Consider the following 19,255-nt stretch of genomic DNA (forward strand, 5'->3'; position numbering starts at 1 on the left):
CTGTACCTGCAATACGATAAGTCCCTTGCTCGCATACATACCTGTTGTAATAATTTTACTCAACAAGCTGGTATTGTTAGTGCTCCCCGTTTTCTCGTTCGTATAGCTAATTTTCGGGTTCCAGTGGAGCATTAACACACTTACTAGTGGATTATGCTAAATATGTCCCCCCCCTGTTACAGCTATTTCTCGAACACTACTGAATTTACATGGCATGACGGAAGCAGTTGTAGAGGGGAATTGCACACGACGCCACTCCTGAACTGACGACCAGGGCTCTGAATTGATGAAGCCTGCAACCAGGCTGATCGAATTGACGAAGTGGTGTGAACTAATCTGGGGGATGACTTGAGGGACTCGGATTCCATGATCGCCTGATGAAGATTCAGTGTGAGCCTCCGGGGATCAGTTACTTGAAAAGTGTCGCAACGACAACTCCAAGTTCATCATACACCAACAAGATCGAGTGAGCACAAAACTAACCTTTTTTAGAGAAGCTTCCTACTATTGACGATATTAGTACTTCGGCTTGATCATCATCGTCATCATCATCAAAGACAGCAACATCAGTGTTGCCACTGATACTTCACTGCCGTACAACCATAAAGTTCGTTTAGTTATATAATATATATATATATAATTGTATAAAAAGCCCTACAGTGAAGAGAAGAGAAAAAGAGTGGGTGAGGGAGGGGACCTAGTGCTGGCCTATGTCAAGCATACTGAGGTGCCTACACCTCCAACCGCTCAATCAGACAATCTGGAAAGAAACTGACAGCACGAACGCCACTGACATCGATTAGCCGCCATTTCTTGCAACGTCTCCAGCCAAGCACAGACGGGGTCACGGGGACCCCATCCTGGAAGTCGCACAACACCAACAACACCCAAACTCTTCGTGATCTCTTTCACGCCTTTCTGCCAAGTCATGTGCTGTCCACCTCGCGGTTTGCGCCATCCTGAAGGAGGCACGGAGAACAACACTCGTCTCGGTAGACGGTGTTTCGGCATGCGTAGCACATGACCGAGCCATCGTAGTCGGCTTGAAGCGTAGCACGTCTCCTTATGGTCAGATAGATGGGTCGTGATAACACTGTAGGTCGATGTACCTGAAGGTTTGCGTGTGTAAATAACAGTTCACGAACCACTTTAAGATGGTGCGACCAAGATTTGTTGCACAGCAAACATTTCGTGCTGGAAACATACAAGCGAAAATGTTTGTTGTTGTTGTTGTTGTTGTTGTTGTTGTTGTTGTTGTTGTTGTCCTTTTTCAAAGCGGTGTTAGTGGAACATTTGCAGTGATAGAAAGTAGTACTTCTTGACAAGACTGTCTGGTAGTAAAACTTCGCAGTATCTTTGCATCATTTTCAGTGTTCCACTGTTTGCCATCGATTGGGACGCCCCAGAGAACAATGTCCCAAGCACAAGCATTCGCGGTTCACCTTCGTCTGAGTTGTCCCAGTATATGGGTTTGAATACTGTTTGCGGATGAACTACGGACCTTCGGGTCAGTGAATTCGCGCTCTAACCATTGAGTCATTGAGCCAAAAATGCTGGCTGAATGACACTCCAAATTTGCGCTTGTGCACAGTAGATGGAAGACTCACAAAACCTTATTCCTCCATCCAGGCAAACAGTAATGTGAGTTATATCGTATGCGCGGGGACTTTGATAAGTGGGCAGGTCTGATCGATGGGGCTAAATGTATTTTGTAAACTTCTTCTCTCCTTGACAGGCACTTTAACGCAGTTCACTCTTTCCTTGAGGTTTAGATGAACTACATTCACCCTTATAATGACGGTATCCCGATTGTAAAATTCTTGTCCTCTCTCTCTCTCTCTGTGAGCTCTTTGCCATAAAGGGTGTGGTTTTTTTGCATTTTCAATGGGTTAAGAGGAGGGAGACCACGCCCGTGTGACCACAAGACCGCGCGCAGTAATGGATTGTTTTTTTTATTCGCACGGGTGACGGACTAGGGTTACTATCGTTTTCTCAACGCCCCTTTTTCGATGTCAATGAAGCTAGAATGCTGACCAGCTCGGGAAACGAAACAGAGTCTGTGCGCAATACTGTCTTGAGCGAAAAAGTGTTTGGATCGTGCCGCGTGATATCTGCCATCCTCCTCAACTTAGTGAGTATCTAGGTAGCTAAGGGACTGGCTGAAGAAGGTTCATCTACATTTGAAGAGACGAACGAGGCTGTTAGGATTTCTGTAGATGGGACAACTTCTATGAAGAACCATAAAATGTCGAATGTAGTGAGCTTGCTGCCAGCGGTTGAGAACCCCAAAGACCTTGGGTAACCTGAGACCTTCTGCGTGAGGTAAGCTCTGTTCTAATGGGTCATTTTGTTGGGCCATGAGCAGTGCGCACCTCACCAAACTCCGAAGTCTCGAACCCGAGATCTCCTGGCTAGTAGTTTGAACACTTAACCGTTCGGCCGCGACTGGCTGAACAGCAGTGTGATTGACTCGCACTTAGACAGGATATAGCGCCGCTCATCCTTCAATCACGGGATCCACATCACGCGGTCACACGTGTTGACTGGCTCCTCGAGCAACTACTTCTCAGATAGAAGCAGGAGGCTCGAATGGATCTCTTGTTCATGATATTCTTTCCCATGATGTTCGTAAAATCGGTGAATACATTCCACTTTCCTGTGTTGTTGAAGTCACATGACTGCTGTGCCCAAGCAACAGTGCTTGTCCGTTAGATGAGCTTTCGCCCCTAGCATAAAAGTCCACACGATCAACTAACAAATGTGATCATCCATTTGCAAGGTGAGTAAACCTGTTGAACCCGGGTCACCTCATCACAGCTTTTGCAATCCAACGTCTTCAACAGAGAGACGTTCGGTGAACTGTATAACGTAGACAACAATTCCATTTACACTACCATAATCATCTGGGATTACTCAAAATCCCTCGAAATATCAATTGATGAGTACATAATTGTCAAACTAACGAGTTTGTGGAACCAGTCGTTTTGTTTTTAGTGGTGTGACCGTGAAGTCAAACGTCAAACACTGTTGCAGTCTTTCTGGACGTCTGAGCGCTATTCGACCGCATGTTCTCGACTACCCATACATAAACAGAATTGCGGGCCTAAAGGCGTCATGCGAACAAATGACCGGCCGGTCCCACACGATATCTCATCCGTCCCTCTATTCAACTTCTTTCCAACGTCGACACAGGGATCACGTGTGAAAGTAGCAGTACTGGTGTGGGTTTCTGTCGGGAAACAAGATTCCGGAGTTATAACAATGTTCTGATAAGAAATCACATCGGATATGTGCAAAACATCCTGAACACTTTAGCAGCGGAAATTAACTGCTTTCCCATCCAATGCCCAATATAGGATATTCGATCAAGCAACTCCTACCTTCAGGAGCCTGCAGAATGGTCGAAAAGCTGCCCTGCTAATGGAAACAAAGCTTTGTTTACTAGACGCAACACACTACTCATAAGGCTACTGAAATCCCTTCAACAACCCACGGACAGTTCTGTCCTCCTTGGGGCTCATCAGGTAGGCGTAGTCCCCGAGTTTACGTCAACCTCATGCTCTACTTGGACCCAAATTACACGAGACTCGGCGAATACACTTATCTGCGTACCGGTTTGGTTTTGACGGGAGGCACTTGGATCCAAGCTGAGTCTCTCGTTTAGGCTATTATTCAACCGAATTTCCAGTGCCTTATGCTTCAGTTAGTACGATATCCGAGTATGTCAATACATGGTTTAGCATATTCAGCTGGATGAGAACATCACAAACGAGAAATTCAGCTGGGTTTCAGGTGAGTCTCCCGTGAAAACCAAATAGGTACACAGATGAGTGTGTTTGTCGAAGCGGTTGTTGGTTCATTTTGGAAATGCTACTGACTACAATTGCTGATGCACCAAGTGAAGTTATTCGATGCTTCCACAACCGGTGGTTGCCGATATCAATGCAGAAATGACTGATGTGAGAACGCTGTGCATGTAGCCAGCCAAAGACTGGTCAACGTACTGTCACGTGTTGTGATTTGTACACCCTGCCGCTTGTGCGTGTGTACTTAGTTTGAGCATACTTCACACCTGATAACGAATCGTCCTTTCACTTGCGAACTGTCACGCTTGAGTCATCATTGTGGGCCGGACCAAGCGGCAGATAATACTATCTGTTAAGGTAAACAAGTGTCAGTGAATAGTCACGCATTCAACACGTCTCTCTTTCGCTGCAGTATCTAGGCCTCATCCAAACTGACCTGATAGATTGCAATAGCCAAGTCAAGCTCTTCGACCGACCCTAGATTGACCGATGCGATGGTAACTGTGAGCAAAGACTGGGCCAATCAGCGGACAATTGAGGGATCCAGTCAATGAACACAAAAAGGTGACTCAAGAGCGACAGGTGACACCGCAGCTCAGTCCTAGGCTCAGGTATGAGGCATGCACAAACGGCAGGACAAGCACCTATCACAACTTCCCAATGCCCCTCGGCTTTTCACCAGAATCTGACATTACTTAGTTCATGAAATCTCGACTAATGCTCCTGAATGGTTAGAAGCGCAACCTATTGACTGTCCACTTTACATTTTCTATCATTCAAACCGTATTCGGAATAGAAGTTGGCCTTTTTTTACCTGGCTTTTATCTTCACATATATTAGACTTCACCTTAAGGCCAGAACATTCCGGCTGGATTAGGACTCTCGGATCTTGATACTGGCAACAGCCAGCAGAATCTGGATTGCCAGCGTTGTTTGGTAGCCGTTTTAGAACTTACTTCAACAATTGAAACTTTGCTTCCCGTTCTGAGAAAAAAATCAATAATGCAAAGGCCATCTTTTTTTACTTGGCTATGGCCTTCCTTGATGCATGGCGCCTCTTGTGAGCATGCAACTTAGCCCCTCATAGTTGCATCTGACACACAAACACACACATCTTAAGATAAGCTGAAAGAAAGAAATGAAAGCTGAAACCTATGAAGTCTTTTTTTGAAGTTTTATGCATCCATTGGTTTCGAGATATGCACCACTGATTGACCTTGTAGCTAACCAGCCAAACCTACACACTTGACTGTTCAGCTCACAGTCGCTCACTGGACAGCGAGACTTGTCTTTTTTCATACTCGCAAAACACGTCACACTAAGGGGACTCATCGGACGTCGAGTGTCGGTAACCATGTCCTGACACACCCACGTACCTACACATAGGGAAACCGAACACAGTGAGGACACGGAGACTGGCGCGCGCGCAGGGAGCAAGGGGCCAACCAAACACTACGAGTCCACAGACAACTATGGAACACCTGTAGCAGCCAAACTGCGGAGAAAACACGTTCCCACCGTCCGGACTTTCACCAAGGCACTCTCGCGTACGATAAGTTCCCTGTTGACTTGCTCCACATTTTATATTGCCTTTATTTTATACATGCTTCTGTAAACTACTGTCAACCACAGTAAAGACTGTTATTAGTGCACATACCTTCTGGTTTGTGTTATGGCTATCATCACCTGTGCACTAATAACCTCCTCCCCAAGTCACATCACAGGGGTTACCTCTAAGTCGCCTATATCAATTCTTCGCGGTTTGGGACGCGTTTCGCTCGACCCCAGTTATCATAGGACTGAATACCACAAGAAAAGTTCTTCCTGGAATTTTCACTGGACGATGAACGTCCAGGCAACTGGGCGTCATTGGACATGCGATGAACCGAATGTTGTGGGAAAAAATTGCTTCGGAATGTGTTCTATTTGCACGGGAAGGATCTGTTTCCAATGCACTTTTCTCCTGACTACCCCACATAATTATTTAAGGTCGACGCCCCCGCTACTTGGCTTGCATTTCCATTGTTGCTATGACTACAACTGTTGACCGAAATTATACTTCAAACAAACCAGATATTTGCCTAGTCTGTTTATCCAACTCTATTGTTTCGGAACGCAGTAAATTCCGTTCACTCTCAGAACCTTGGAAACTTCTTACCAAATATCCAGAGGTGCGAGAAATGCTAACTTTGAGCCGAACACGGCTCCAGACATTTCAGTTGTTCGTGTCTTGGACTAGGTAACCTGACGGTAACCCCATACCTTTCCTCCTTACGGCTGTCAAGACAGCTATGTACAATGTTTGTATTGCGAGCAGATTTATTTGTGTGTGTGGACTTCGTCCTGTAAGTGAAGCCAGTCTATGCTGAAAAGCCGAGAATCACTGTACACCTGTTTCATCCTTATTGGGAATCATCAGCAGAGCGCATCTCAAGAAGCTCCAGAGAGTCTCGAACCCGCGACCTCATGGATGGTAGTTTGAACGGCCACGAGCGGCTGATCAGCAGTGTGATTAACTCGCACGTAGACAGGATATAGCACCGCTCGTCTTTCGATCACGTGATCACATGCGTTGACTGGCTTCTCAGATGGAATTTTCACTCATCGGGTGAAATTTATTCTTCCACTGAGTTACTACTTATAGACTATTCGTAGTGTGAGGAGATTCGGGCTTTTCAGCATAGATTGGATTTAATTACAGAACGAAATCTTCAAAAAATGCCACTTTTTAATAAAGATCTGATGACCCATTGACCACAGATCTTTGAACAAGTACTTCTGCTTTTTATTCTTATCTTTATTACTTTTGCTCGGACCATTTACTGAAGGCAAAACAAAACGATTTTTGCTGCATCTGGAAGCGTATCTGGCTCAGCATTTGGTTGGTGTCCTTGGGGCGGAAAGACATGTTGGTAACTCAAACTGATAGTTATTCAGGATAACGAACCATTTACCCATTTTGAGTTCACCTACTGGAAACTCTTGATACAGAGGCAGATGGCCAAATAAACGGTTGCTCAGACTATTGTATGTAGAGATATAAAAGTTGAATGAAATTTTGCGTTGCTTTGATCAATTTGTCCCTTGGATCCCGTTTTGCGGACTAACTGAAACGGCTTCAGTACACCCTGGCTGCACCAACCTCCCAACTCTATTGAACCGTTTGCTAACAGCAATTATACACATCTACTATGTAGGCATTGTCTTACCAACCACCCAACCCATTGGCTCTCGGAGCTCGACGCAGTAAGAGTCTAGCATTGGGGTATAGTGCGCACCGTTCTAAACTGTGCACGCGCATTGAAACATCATCAGCATAGTCTCAGGAACTGTAGATCGCTGTGATATCTCCTCCTAGTCACAATCGGTGTGCTGTAGTGGTGCTACTCTCAGTACACTAGGCGGTAGAAAGATGAAATGATCCGAGTCACTCTATGTGCTTCTTGGTCATCGGCAGTTGATAGCCTGGCGTCGCCATCGATATCTGATGGCTATGTGATCAATCTGGCTCGACTACTGCTCGACAGTAAGGGGACACCAGACAGCACTCGGTACGCCTAAAGTCAGTACTACTACTGCGAACCGTATAAAGTTGCAACATACCTTGCCTTTTATCAAATACACCGCTTTATATGTCAGATGCGATAAGGTATAACTGATGTACCGGAACCCCAAAACCAGAGGCAGTTTGAATAGTTCCAAGAAATGTATTCTATCATCTCATCTATCGTTCTTGTAGAAACAACACTGCGAACATCATCACATGACGCGGATGGGCCGCTGGCCCCTCACTGTAACGTGTCACCTTGATTAGGTCCTTTACTGCCTTGTATCAGACAGGACACTCAGGCCTATTGCTCCGAACCCTACAATCGCCAGAGAGAAACTGCACACTGATAGACAAGACGTCTTTGACTGTATTTTTCAAAAGTATCCACTAGTATACTTTGGGAAGGATGTGTAATTCACACGGGTCACAAGTCGCTGATGAACCTGACTTGAAAAGAGGAAATTGATTAAACCAGTGTGCTCGCCGAGGATGCACCGACGGGCATAGCTCCCAACTATTTATTCCCACAGAGTCACGTGACTGGTGTGAACAACATGATGACGTTTAACTCTGAAAAACAAACCAAATGTGAAATTCAAATGGCTTGCTTTGGTTGCAGTGAAACAGTAATTGCACTGGAAATGAAGAAATATGGAAACCGACGAAGCATTGACGTACGTTTGTCCGTAGTCAATCAGTTCCAACCCCCCCTTCGGCACTTTGATGATTTTTTTCACGCACCACGATAAACGTCACTACACGACGCCTGTATCTTATAGATCTGTGGGGTAACAGTGCAAAACGTGCGGAACTGCACGGCACATTCCGGTATAACGAGAATGAAGGCATTTTTCAGAGGGTAGTTGTTGTGGACCACACTCTCCTTAATGCCTTCTTATTACCGTGAACTCCGGAATGGATAGCCACCTGATCGCCTGGTGCGCTTGACCAAACCAAAAAAGAACGTGCGAGTCGGCTAATTTATTGAACGCTATCGCGCACAAGCGGATCAAAAAGGGATACCAAGAACACAACTCATCTGTCAAGGGCGAGTGAAGAACAACCGATGAAATCTGTCGCAACGATAACGGTTATTCGATTGGCTGTCAGTAGTCCGTTTACGTTCGGTTGGCCCTGGTGAAAGGAAGAAGGCCTTCGCTGCGAAGTTGTCTATTAGAAAATGCCAACTGAACAATTACAGACTATTGAACAGGAAGGCAAAACTCTCATATGCATCTTATTTACAAAAACTGAACATCTGTCTTCTCTTGAAAACGTCTTCCTGAACTTTCTTAGATATTCATTGACTGTTGCTCAAATCCAAGTAAATGCTACAAAGCGACTCCACAAATTCCGCAACAGATCTCCGTTTTCAAGAGACTCAAAGCGAATTTACAAGAATAAAACATTCTACTCCCATGACTCTCCGTCAGTAGTATCACCGCTACACTGGTAGTGGATGCACATAAACCACCGTAGGGCAATACACAGAAAGATGACTGGGGTGAAATCCATCCAGATGCCCATGCTAAGGCAAAGAAAACAGTTCAAAAATTTGCACGTTGTTCGTGCAGTTTGGTGTCCCGAAGAAGGTTTGTACGATAGTTCATTTGTCAAAGGAGTTCTTCATTAATTTCTTTGCCGGAATGGTTTTCGGCTTGTCAGGTCGGCAACTAAACAACGGATATCGGCGGAACGCGCGGTACATATGCTGCAGAAAGAACTTCGAAAAATGGGATTCACACCGAAGCAAACCAAATCGGACCGTTTCTTATAAAGGAAACTACTCACAAGGTTGTTGAAAATTCTTCGATAGCCCACGACCGGTTTCCCCCTTCTTGGGGCTCATCAGGTAGGCGCAGTCCTCGCAGCACATTCAGTTGTAGAATATTATGGACGAGAGATGCAGTTAAGTCTCTCGTGAAAACCGAATTGATTGGCAACTGAGTGTATTTCTCGAAAACAGTCCGATTAGGGTTCAAGTAGAACACAATGTTGACGGAAACTCGGGGACTGTGCCTACCTGATGAGCCCCAAGAAGGACGAAACCAGTCGTGGGCTGTCGAATGGTTTTCAGCAACCTTTATGAAGGTATACTGCGATATCTCGAATATCGTACCAACTGAATCATGAGGCGGCATATGTGCAGCACATTCGGTTGTAGAATATCATAAACGAGAGATTCAGTTGAGTCCCTCGTGAAAACCAAATTGATTTGCCTATCGCCTAACAGGGAGCCCACGATGGTTTAACGTGCGGTGGAACACTCAGAATTCAAATTTCTCTTCCTGCTCATGGAAGTAAACTGAAAACAATATAACAGAATCCAGCCAAACACAAGGATCCATGTGCAGAATTAACACTGGCGGAATCTGGCGGTATGTACACAAGACTTCCACATGCCAGTCTGGCAATCCACTCCGATGACGTCGCCTTCAGCCACCCAAACAGAATTTAACTTGGCAGATGGTTGGATTGTGGGTCGATATTCAGATCACGTGCGTCCACACTTGTCAACATCGGATAACTCGGGTAAAACAGCCGATACTGACTGATTGCCCAACATAGAGCGTGGGGTGCGGAAACCATTCGACAGCCAACACCCTTGTTTAGTTCTGGGTGGTGAATGGATTCATGGAATGCGGGCTCACTCTCGTTTGAACAATCCTCCTGTCCTGAGGCACTCTTGCCAAAGTCATAGGAACCGTGGGCGTGAGACAGGCTTCGACGGACTTGCCACCGTATCCTAATTCATGCCTACAAAGTCACACACACGAGGCACGCGAACACATACGTGCCTAGCCGACCACACACGCAAACCAATCGCATTTGTTTCCATTTCATGGGTTAATGATCAACCCTGTCACCACCCCTGTTTTAGGCTGAGGATCCCTGACAAAGCGTTATAAGGCATGTCGCGGTCATCCTTCTTGCCATAGTCACAAGATAGGGTAACTGTGATGCGTCAACCGCAAGACAGACTGGCCAGTCGTCAAGACTTACCTGTCATGACCCATGACACTGTTTTTACGATGAAGTCTGCGCCGAACTCCTCGTGGTGGGCAAGGTGGTGGCTAGCTTCTGATAAGCGTATTTCGCTGAATCAGAGCTACAACTGACACCATAAAGAAGGGTGATTGGAACTTTAACCATTACGAATTTGCACGAAAGTAGGATTTGGGCGGCTTCCAGTTAGCTGCTTTCAGGTACATAGTCGAGCGAGGAAGCCTGAAGGTTCTACCTAGACAAGTACAAACCGCCGCATCATCTTCGGAATCGTCTGAAGTTCGTAGTCGATCGCGTGTGGATAGTGTCTTAAACTCCACCAGAATGTCCTATGGTAGCGAAAGGATTGCGCAGAATATCTATCTATCCAGAAGCCGAGCAAAAGTGGGTTTCTGGATTGCTTGGTTCGAGCCTACGATAAAGGCCAGGGGACAAGATTCGAATAAATAGGACGAGTAGTAACTCATTCCAGTAGTGTTGTATGTTTGGTCACTTCCCGAAGTGCCCAACTTACGTGACTTCAGCTGTACTCCATGGCGTAGTAAGTAGAAGGAAAGCGACGATAATAACTAAATTAGATGGTGGATGTCACCAGTCATACTCCCCTCCAATCCACCCCGATAAGATAATAAAGCTAATCGTTCAGCTGTAGCGCCCTCTCGGTGCCTAGCTGCCATACCACCCGAAGGAGGCACGAGAGCTGGGATACTGCCAGGTTACCCAAGCCTAGAAGAGGGGAAGTGGGGAGCCAGAGGTCGGGTTCGAACCACGGACCTTCCGGTCAGTAAGTTCGGGCCATCTCGCCCTGCTATATACAGTGAATAAGGCTGATACTATCACTCAAGGGCTGGTATGGTAGTGAGTCACATTTATCTGTTTGTTTCATCATTCTATTTTTTTGCTTCACCAAGAGTATACCTTTGGAGAAGTGAACAAAGAAAATTGTAATACCACTGGTGTATGGCTTGATACCCCCCGGGAAAACTGTCTTTTTAACACGGACTTTATTTGCTAACGGGCTAAGAACAAGATGCTTGGTGGTTGAAATTTTGTGTTCTCCTATTCTGGGTGATGACATCAAGCGGGGGGTGGTGTGCCTACATGAAACCTACTTTCATTTGACCTTGATACTCAGGGCTTGACCGGGGCTGAAGCGGTTGTACTCTGTTGCCTCAGGGAAACTAGACTGGATGCATCAATGGATGGGGAACAGAATAAACGAAAAGGGGAAATTTGATATGAATTCCCGCATCTTATAATCAACACCGAGGAATGCGTTTATCCATACTTCCAATCAGATAAGATTGAGTGTAATCAAGATTCAGTGTAATCAATGTCGCTAGGACGAAATCGAAAGTTGCATAGCAGTCAGGAATCTCACCACTTTTGGACTGGCATCAGCACGCCAAATTCTCAAATCAATCTACGGACACCAGAAAAAACCCAGAGAACCAGTCACACTGGCTAGACATGTCACGTGACCCCAAGGTCATTTCATGCACAGTGTAAAATATTAAGTCTGAGATGTCATTCATTTCTCAGAACGAAGACGGCATTACCGAACAGGGACAAACACGAAACTCTAGGCAGAAACGCATTGATTTTCAATGCAGTCCACTGTGAAGAGAGTGCACAGAATTAGTGCTGAACAACAGTATACCACCTTTCAAATTCACCACCAGTTCGTCACATGTACCGACCTAGCACCTGTTTCGTCTTTCTGAGGTCTCATCGACTTCGTCGTCGCAAACGAATCATGAAGCACTCCTGCGCAGCATATTCAGCTGAAGTTTCAGGTGGATAGCCTGTCATCACCGATTTACTTTGCAAATGAGCGTTTATCGCAACACGTGCACATTTGTATTCAAGAACAAGATAGACTTGGTGGAAATCCCGGGCCAGGTGTGCTGAATGAGCCCCGAAGCAGGTTGAAACCGGTAGTCAGTTGTCCAGGTTTTTCGTTGGTCTTGTTGGTAGTACTGAAGTCAGCAGACTTATTGTTGAGGAGCATTTCGTTTTTGACGCCGAAGCTAAGTTACAAGTTTGGCCGAGATGTAGGGCAGACAAACAGACACTCGCCGGGGTCTCTCACCGACCTAATCCGTCTTAGGTGGTAGCAAAGTAATTTTTATAAGGGAAACTACTCACAAGGTTGCTGAAAACCATTCGACAGCCCACGACCGGTTTCGTCCTTCTTGGGGCTCATCAAGTGGGCGCAGTCCCCGAGTTTCCGTCAACATTATGTTCTACCTGAACCCTCAACTCAACTGAATCTGTCGTTTATGATATTCTACAACTGAAAGCGCTGCACACAGACCACCTCGTGTTTCAGTTGGCCCGATATTCGAGATATCGCAGTATATTTTCATGAAGGAAACCAAATTTATTTGCGAGTGAGTGTACTTCTCGAAAACAGTCCAATTTGCGTTCAAGTAGAGCATAAGGTTGACGGAAACTGGGGGACTGCGCCTACCGGATGAGCTTCAAGAAGGGCGAAACTGGTCGTAAGCTGTTGAAGAGTTTTCAGCAACCTTGTGAGTAGTTTACTTTATGAAGGTATACTGCGATATCTCGAATATCGTACCAACTGAATCATGAGGCGGCCTATGTGCAGCACATTCAGTTGTGGAACATCATAAACTAGAGATTCAGTTGAGTCTCTCGTGAAGACCAAATTGATTTGCAAATGAGTGTATTTCTCGAGAAAGTAATTTTTAGTTTGTGAATTAAGATAAGTGGAGAAAAGTCCCACTTGAATTTGAGCCGGATTCTCAGGTAGCGTGATACGGACGTATTACTGTAACGTTGGACAAATCTCTCATTGGATGAAACATTCTAGGTCACAAAATATTACTGGACATCAATCACGACATTTGCGTCTGGCCGTTTTTTATAGCAAGGAATAGCAATGAAATCCCCACTATCCTCGAATTTCTGCTAGGCATTGTTTGGGAAACTTCGAACAAGAGCATTCGGCCACATGTGATTGGCCACCCAGATTTTGACGTTAGGTAGGTAAAACTTTTGTGGTGATCGGTGATGATAAGGTTCCTGCGTTATTCCTGTGAGTATCCCGATAATTTAATCCATTTCGGACGCGCCACCTTTCCTGATCTCCATAACACATGAGGCTAGGGAGAAACTAACGGGCATAGGTGTTGTCTTAAACTACCCGTCAGCACGTGCCAAAGCGTTGCACGATTATATTGTCTCATCATTATTTATTCGAATCAGGGGATTGTGCACAAAAGTTGGCCGAACGGCGACCCAAACAGAAGCCAAACACAGAATCCAAGGAACTAGTTACACAATAACTTTGACCAAGCAGCATGTAAGGACGATACTGGATCCGGTATCAAGGTGTAGTTAAGGGGAAGTCACCATATACGAAACAGGAACTTTTGAGGTTATTCGAAGGGTGGAAACACCGTCAACTATGAAAAAGGTTGCCCGCAGTACCGATGCGACTGGAGGATCACTCCCGAGTTTAGGGGGCAATGATTGCACCAATGTCCACATAAGATGCAGCCAAGGGACGACACACCAGAGGTGGTGGGCACGGGATGATGGGACATGCACAGCAACAATTTCTAGCTAGCTGAGAGGGACGAATAGTTCATAAGTGGCATGAACCTTCCACCTGACAAGTCATCAGTCGAGGAGTCAGTCAACACGTGACCACTTGATGTCAATCCCGTACAAGCTAATCACACCAGCTGTTCGTTGTCGAACGGTTTAGTCTCCAACTACCAGCCAGAGGTTCTCAAATGCGAATCTCCCTGATGGTTCATTATGTGTATGCTGTTGGTGGTTTCAAACAACTGTACAGTGCTTCTCAGCTTTCCGGTTTGGACTGATACACTAAAAGCTCGAAAACATGTCTGCAAATTTCCTAATCTCCTGGCGAATCTCTATGGCGAAGACTACTATCCACATCACAGCGACTTATCGATAAGATAGTAAAATCGTCCAGGCCTCATAGCCTGAATCAGAACAGAGTGCGTAGAGCCAGCTTCGATCGACTGACCACTCGCACCATTGCGCACAAGTTTCGCTCTGACGTTGCTAGGCCCTGTGTGACTGTGGCAAAGCAGCTATGGCTCGAAGGGGCTCGGATGACAAACGTTGTCGGGCCTGACTGAACGGGAAAATGTGATGTGTTTCAGGTGGTCGGCAGTCCAAGACGATTTGACTACAATTCACTTCCAGTCAGAGAATGGTGGTGAATTTGCACCGAATTCTGTTTTAAAAGTATGGTTTCATCAACAGAACAAACGTAAAATGAAATAGCAATCGTCTAACTGTAACACTGTTTCGGTGCGTAGCTTCCACGCTATCAGAAGGAAGCAAGAGGACTGAGTTACTGCCACGTTGCCAAAGCCTGGGCAGATGGTTAGGTTCCAACCACCGGGTTTCTTGTTACTGAGTTTGCGCCTTAAACAAGCAGCTTTAATTTGACCCTTGATCTAGATATCGATATCGTTCAGCTGCAGCACCCTTTCGGTGCCTAACCGCCATGCCACCAGAAGGAAGCACGAGGACTGGGATACTGCCAGGTTACCCAAGCCTAGAACAGGGGAAGTCGAGAGACAGAGATCGGGTTCGAACCATGGACCTTCCGGTCAGTAAATTCGCGCTCTAACCACTTGGGCCATCTCGCCCCCAAATCTGGAACTATTCTGTTGATTCACTACCAAAGGAGGGAATGCACTGAACTCGATTTTGGCTCATTACCATTGCATATACTCTGACCGCGTCGGGGTCTGAACTCCGCACACCTGACATGCGAGGCGAGACTTTTATCACTACTTCACCGGCAAACGTTCGAATCGTCTGAATAGGCGACCGTGCCCACGCTTGAACGATGTGATTGGTATGCCCGATTGCTCGAACGACGGCCCAATACCTGGTTGTGACGATCGACTGACCCGCCTGTCAGAACTTCCCAGTCACGTATCGCCGCAGACGCTGGAAACCCGCTGGACAGTTTTTTCATTTTGTTTTCGATGCTTGCGGGATATGTAGTGTTTGCATTCACACCACTCTCGTTTGCTATCTCCATCACTTCCGATAAGGCTCGGAAGGACAGCCATCAACAGCCAGTGAGTTAGACGCATTGTGACTGACCAAGTGAGATGTCACAGACATCTCGCCCCCGACCCTTGATCTGCAGATTGGACACATATTTGTGAGTTGCACACAATCGGTCTCATGTATCCTTTACTTTTCGATATCCTAGTCGACCCAAGAAAGCTGTCGTTCGAGGCGCCCGACTAACCAATCACATCATACAGGCGTGAATACCATCCGACGTGAGAATTCAGATGTGTCTGGGGCGCGCTGGTCGAGTAGTCTTAACATGCATGCCTCGCACGTCTTGTGTCCGGAGTTCAAATCCAGGCTTCCATGGTAGAATAGGTATGCTGAGCGTCAGCTGGAGTTCAGTTTGCAGAGTGGCGTTATACCTCGTAAAATGTAACCAGAGTGACCCGAGATTCTAAAGAAATGACGAACTTTTGGTGAATGCGGTCCAGCACAGGGACAGAGTAGCTGAGTTAATTGTCCAAAATTTCGAGTGCTCTTCACATTTCACGGAAGCTCCTAGTATCCGAACTTGTTTCCGCACAGAATGCCGTGCATTCTCAGCTTTAACTTCTCTAAAGGGACTTTCGGTTTCTGTCAGCTTTGTGGTTTTACTTGCCAGTTCCAGCAATTTTCTAAGATGGGACGGGAAGCAATGGTCACTCCTAACAGAACTGGTCCCCAACCAGAAGCTTACTTTCACACAGCCTCTGAGGTCAGCACAATACACGGAGATTAGTTTTTTTTAAATGCCCTCGTTGAAGACGGTCTCCTAGATACCACTGTCTCACGTAACACAGGTAGATCCCCTCTGGGCCATTGGAATGCCATAATTTCTCTGCCATTGCCGCTTACTCTTGGCTGACAAGTCGGCAGTTATCATCCTTCAGGTTGAATAACTCTGGGCGCTCAAAATTTGTTTGTATATTCCATCCCATGCGGTTATACTGCAGGATGAACTGGATGCGGGGAAAACTTGTCACTCAGTTTGTGAAGTCAATGAATAGTGAGACCTGATGGCAATTGTGATACAAAAATCACGCCCCAGAAACCTAGTGAAGCATTCGAGTCATTTTCAAAACTAAAATCGATTCAATCCCGCTTCGGCCTTGTAAGTAAACGGTTTATATCAAGTCGTGTGACTGTACGATGTTTCCGAGACGAGCCTTTCACCATACAGTTGAACTCGCCTTGTCATGACCTCTCTCTCTCTCTCTCTCTCACACACACACACACACACTTTCTCTGTCGAGCATCAGTATTAGCTTTAATCAACAACTTATTATTGTTACAAACAAATGTTCGTCAACCTATATGCCTTCAGTGACTTAGATCGATCTGTTGGTGGGATAGATTTTTCTTCACCTGCTGGTTGATGGCTCGCAAGTTCGAATCTCTGAGGCGCTTAGTATATTTTGGACCGCTGATAATTTCCAGTAAAGGTCAAACAGTACTACAATATCTCCAGCTTCGGTCTTTGAGGATGAAAGACAAATTACTGGCTTGCTTTTAGCGTGGCAGTCGTTCTCGGCTAATCGATCGATAACCCGCTCGATCAACCAAAGCTACCAGTCTCTTCGATCCTTGTGTGGGACGCTAACTGATTCAAACAAGTGCTTAGCCTATAGTTTACAGTGGACAACTTTGTGGAGAGCACACTGAGCCATGTGTAAAACTTCTGCGACATTAGGATTCGAATCAAACTTTCAGAAAGTAGTGGAATAGGACTGATAGAGCACGAAGCCGTACCAATGTCCTGTCTGCGGATCTAGGGATCGGGTCTAAAAACGCAAAGACAGAGATGTTTTGTCTATACCATTCGGGGTTTTTTGTTAGAATTGTTGCATAATTATGATTAAAAAAACTGGCACTAAACCTGGTTGCAGTTGTGGCTACCTAGTTACCCACATACTTGACTGTTCAGCTCACAATCGTTCACTGGGTCACGAGACTTGTCTTTTTTCATACTCACAAACCACGTCACATTAAGGTGACTCATCGGACATCGATTGTCGGTACCGTCTAGTGAGCGTGCTGACACCCACGTACACGCAAACGGACCTACATATAGGGAAACCGAACACAGTCAGCACACAGACTCGCGCGCGCGCGGGGAGCAGGAAGTCAACCTCTCCACAAGTCCACGGACAATTATGGAACACGTGTAGCAGTCGCACTGCGGAGAAAAACACGTTCCCGCCGTCCGGACTTTCACCAAGGAACTCTCACAGACGATAAATTCCTTTTTCTGACTTGCTCCCATTTTCGCATTGTATTTATTTTTATACGTGTTGCAACCCACCACTGTCAACCATACTAAAAACTTTTTTTAGTCCATACACCTTCTGATTTGTGTTATGGCCATCAACTCACATTGGCACCAAGGGAATTTCCAAAAAAGAAATCTGTGATCTTTTGGTCTCGTATTGAAAGGTGAAACTACCTAACTAACCAACCTGTACCGTTGCTAGACAGTCTGCCGCTCACAAACCGAATCAAACTTAGAAAAATTAAGGTACTGCTAATCCTCATTTACTGCAGTACCCACTATGCCTTGCATATTGACAACACAAAACACTCTTTCTCGCTCCAAATAAGAGGAACGAAGCTTCATTCACTGGGCGCAGGAGTAACTTTAAAACCTGGTAGACAATGGACACTTTAGAATACTGAATTGTTTTCAGGTATAAAATTTGTTCACTGGATGAAACAACTCAAGTAGTAATCAGTGATAACGATAGTAATTATACTAATAAATAGGGCTACAACTCACACAAAGAGATTCCGGTCATCTAAAAAAAGCCCTGCTGATACCCATCTAAAAAGAACGCTTTACACTGGCACAGTATCGGAAAACGAACGCACGCCTTTTATCTAACGTCATCTGTGAAAATCTCCTGGTTGAGAACAGTTTTTCGTGCCTAAAACCCATCCACAAGTACCGATTTTTCATTCTGTTTTCATCTTTAGACAAAGTGCACCGCGTGTTCTGCAGCAAACAGAGTGCGCATCCAATTTGAATGGAGTTGATATTTGTAGTTTGATGTCTGTCAAACACTGATAAGATTACGGCCCAAGAATACGAAAAATTTCTTTTGTAGAAGGCTTTTTAAAAGAGATTTTTTATTGCCCTCCTACACGAAGTTTATTGCTGCCTTATGTTGAAGAACCTGAGTGAAACTTATTTTTCGCTATCATTTTCATTAATATTAGCAGCATCAATTAGTGGACGTTTCTGTTTTCTCCCCGAAATAGTTTGAACGGCCCTCATTGGTTATTTTTGACAAACACCAGGTCGTACAATCGATGAAACTCGCGAGACAGATACACTGGGTTAAACACCAATCGAGGGAGTGAGCCGATGATATGCTCTTAGAATTCTTTTCCGAACTGACGGCATGTAAGACGGAGTATTTAATTTGGCAACCCAACTATTCTTTTGTGAAGCTGTTCCACTGAGGATCCAATGAGACTCTTCGAAGGCAGGTGTATCTATAATGGCCTCTTTGTTAATTGTGATATGCTTTTTCCTGGGGGTTGTTGGTTTCGCATGGCGTTCTTGAGCCCCTTATGAATCGAGTAGGATTGAGCGGTTTTACCAATGCCATATTTGTGATTGACTGGTTGGTGGGACAGATTGTCACCGAAGGTACCGACTTTTTCCCCTAAATTTAATCTCAACCAAGTCTCAAATTGCAAACGAACCATGAACTGTAAATTTCTCAACTCAGAAGTAGCCTGCTGCTCTTAGAGCCAGGCATAGGTCTGAGTCACAATGTGATTTGAAATCTTCTAGTAAACCTAACCTTAC

This window comes from Opisthorchis viverrini, assembly GCF_000715545.1.
Source record: "Opisthorchis viverrini unplaced genomic scaffold opera_v5_198, whole genome shotgun sequence".
Lineage (NCBI taxonomy): Eukaryota > Metazoa > Platyhelminthes > Trematoda > Opisthorchiida > Opisthorchiidae > Opisthorchis > Opisthorchis viverrini.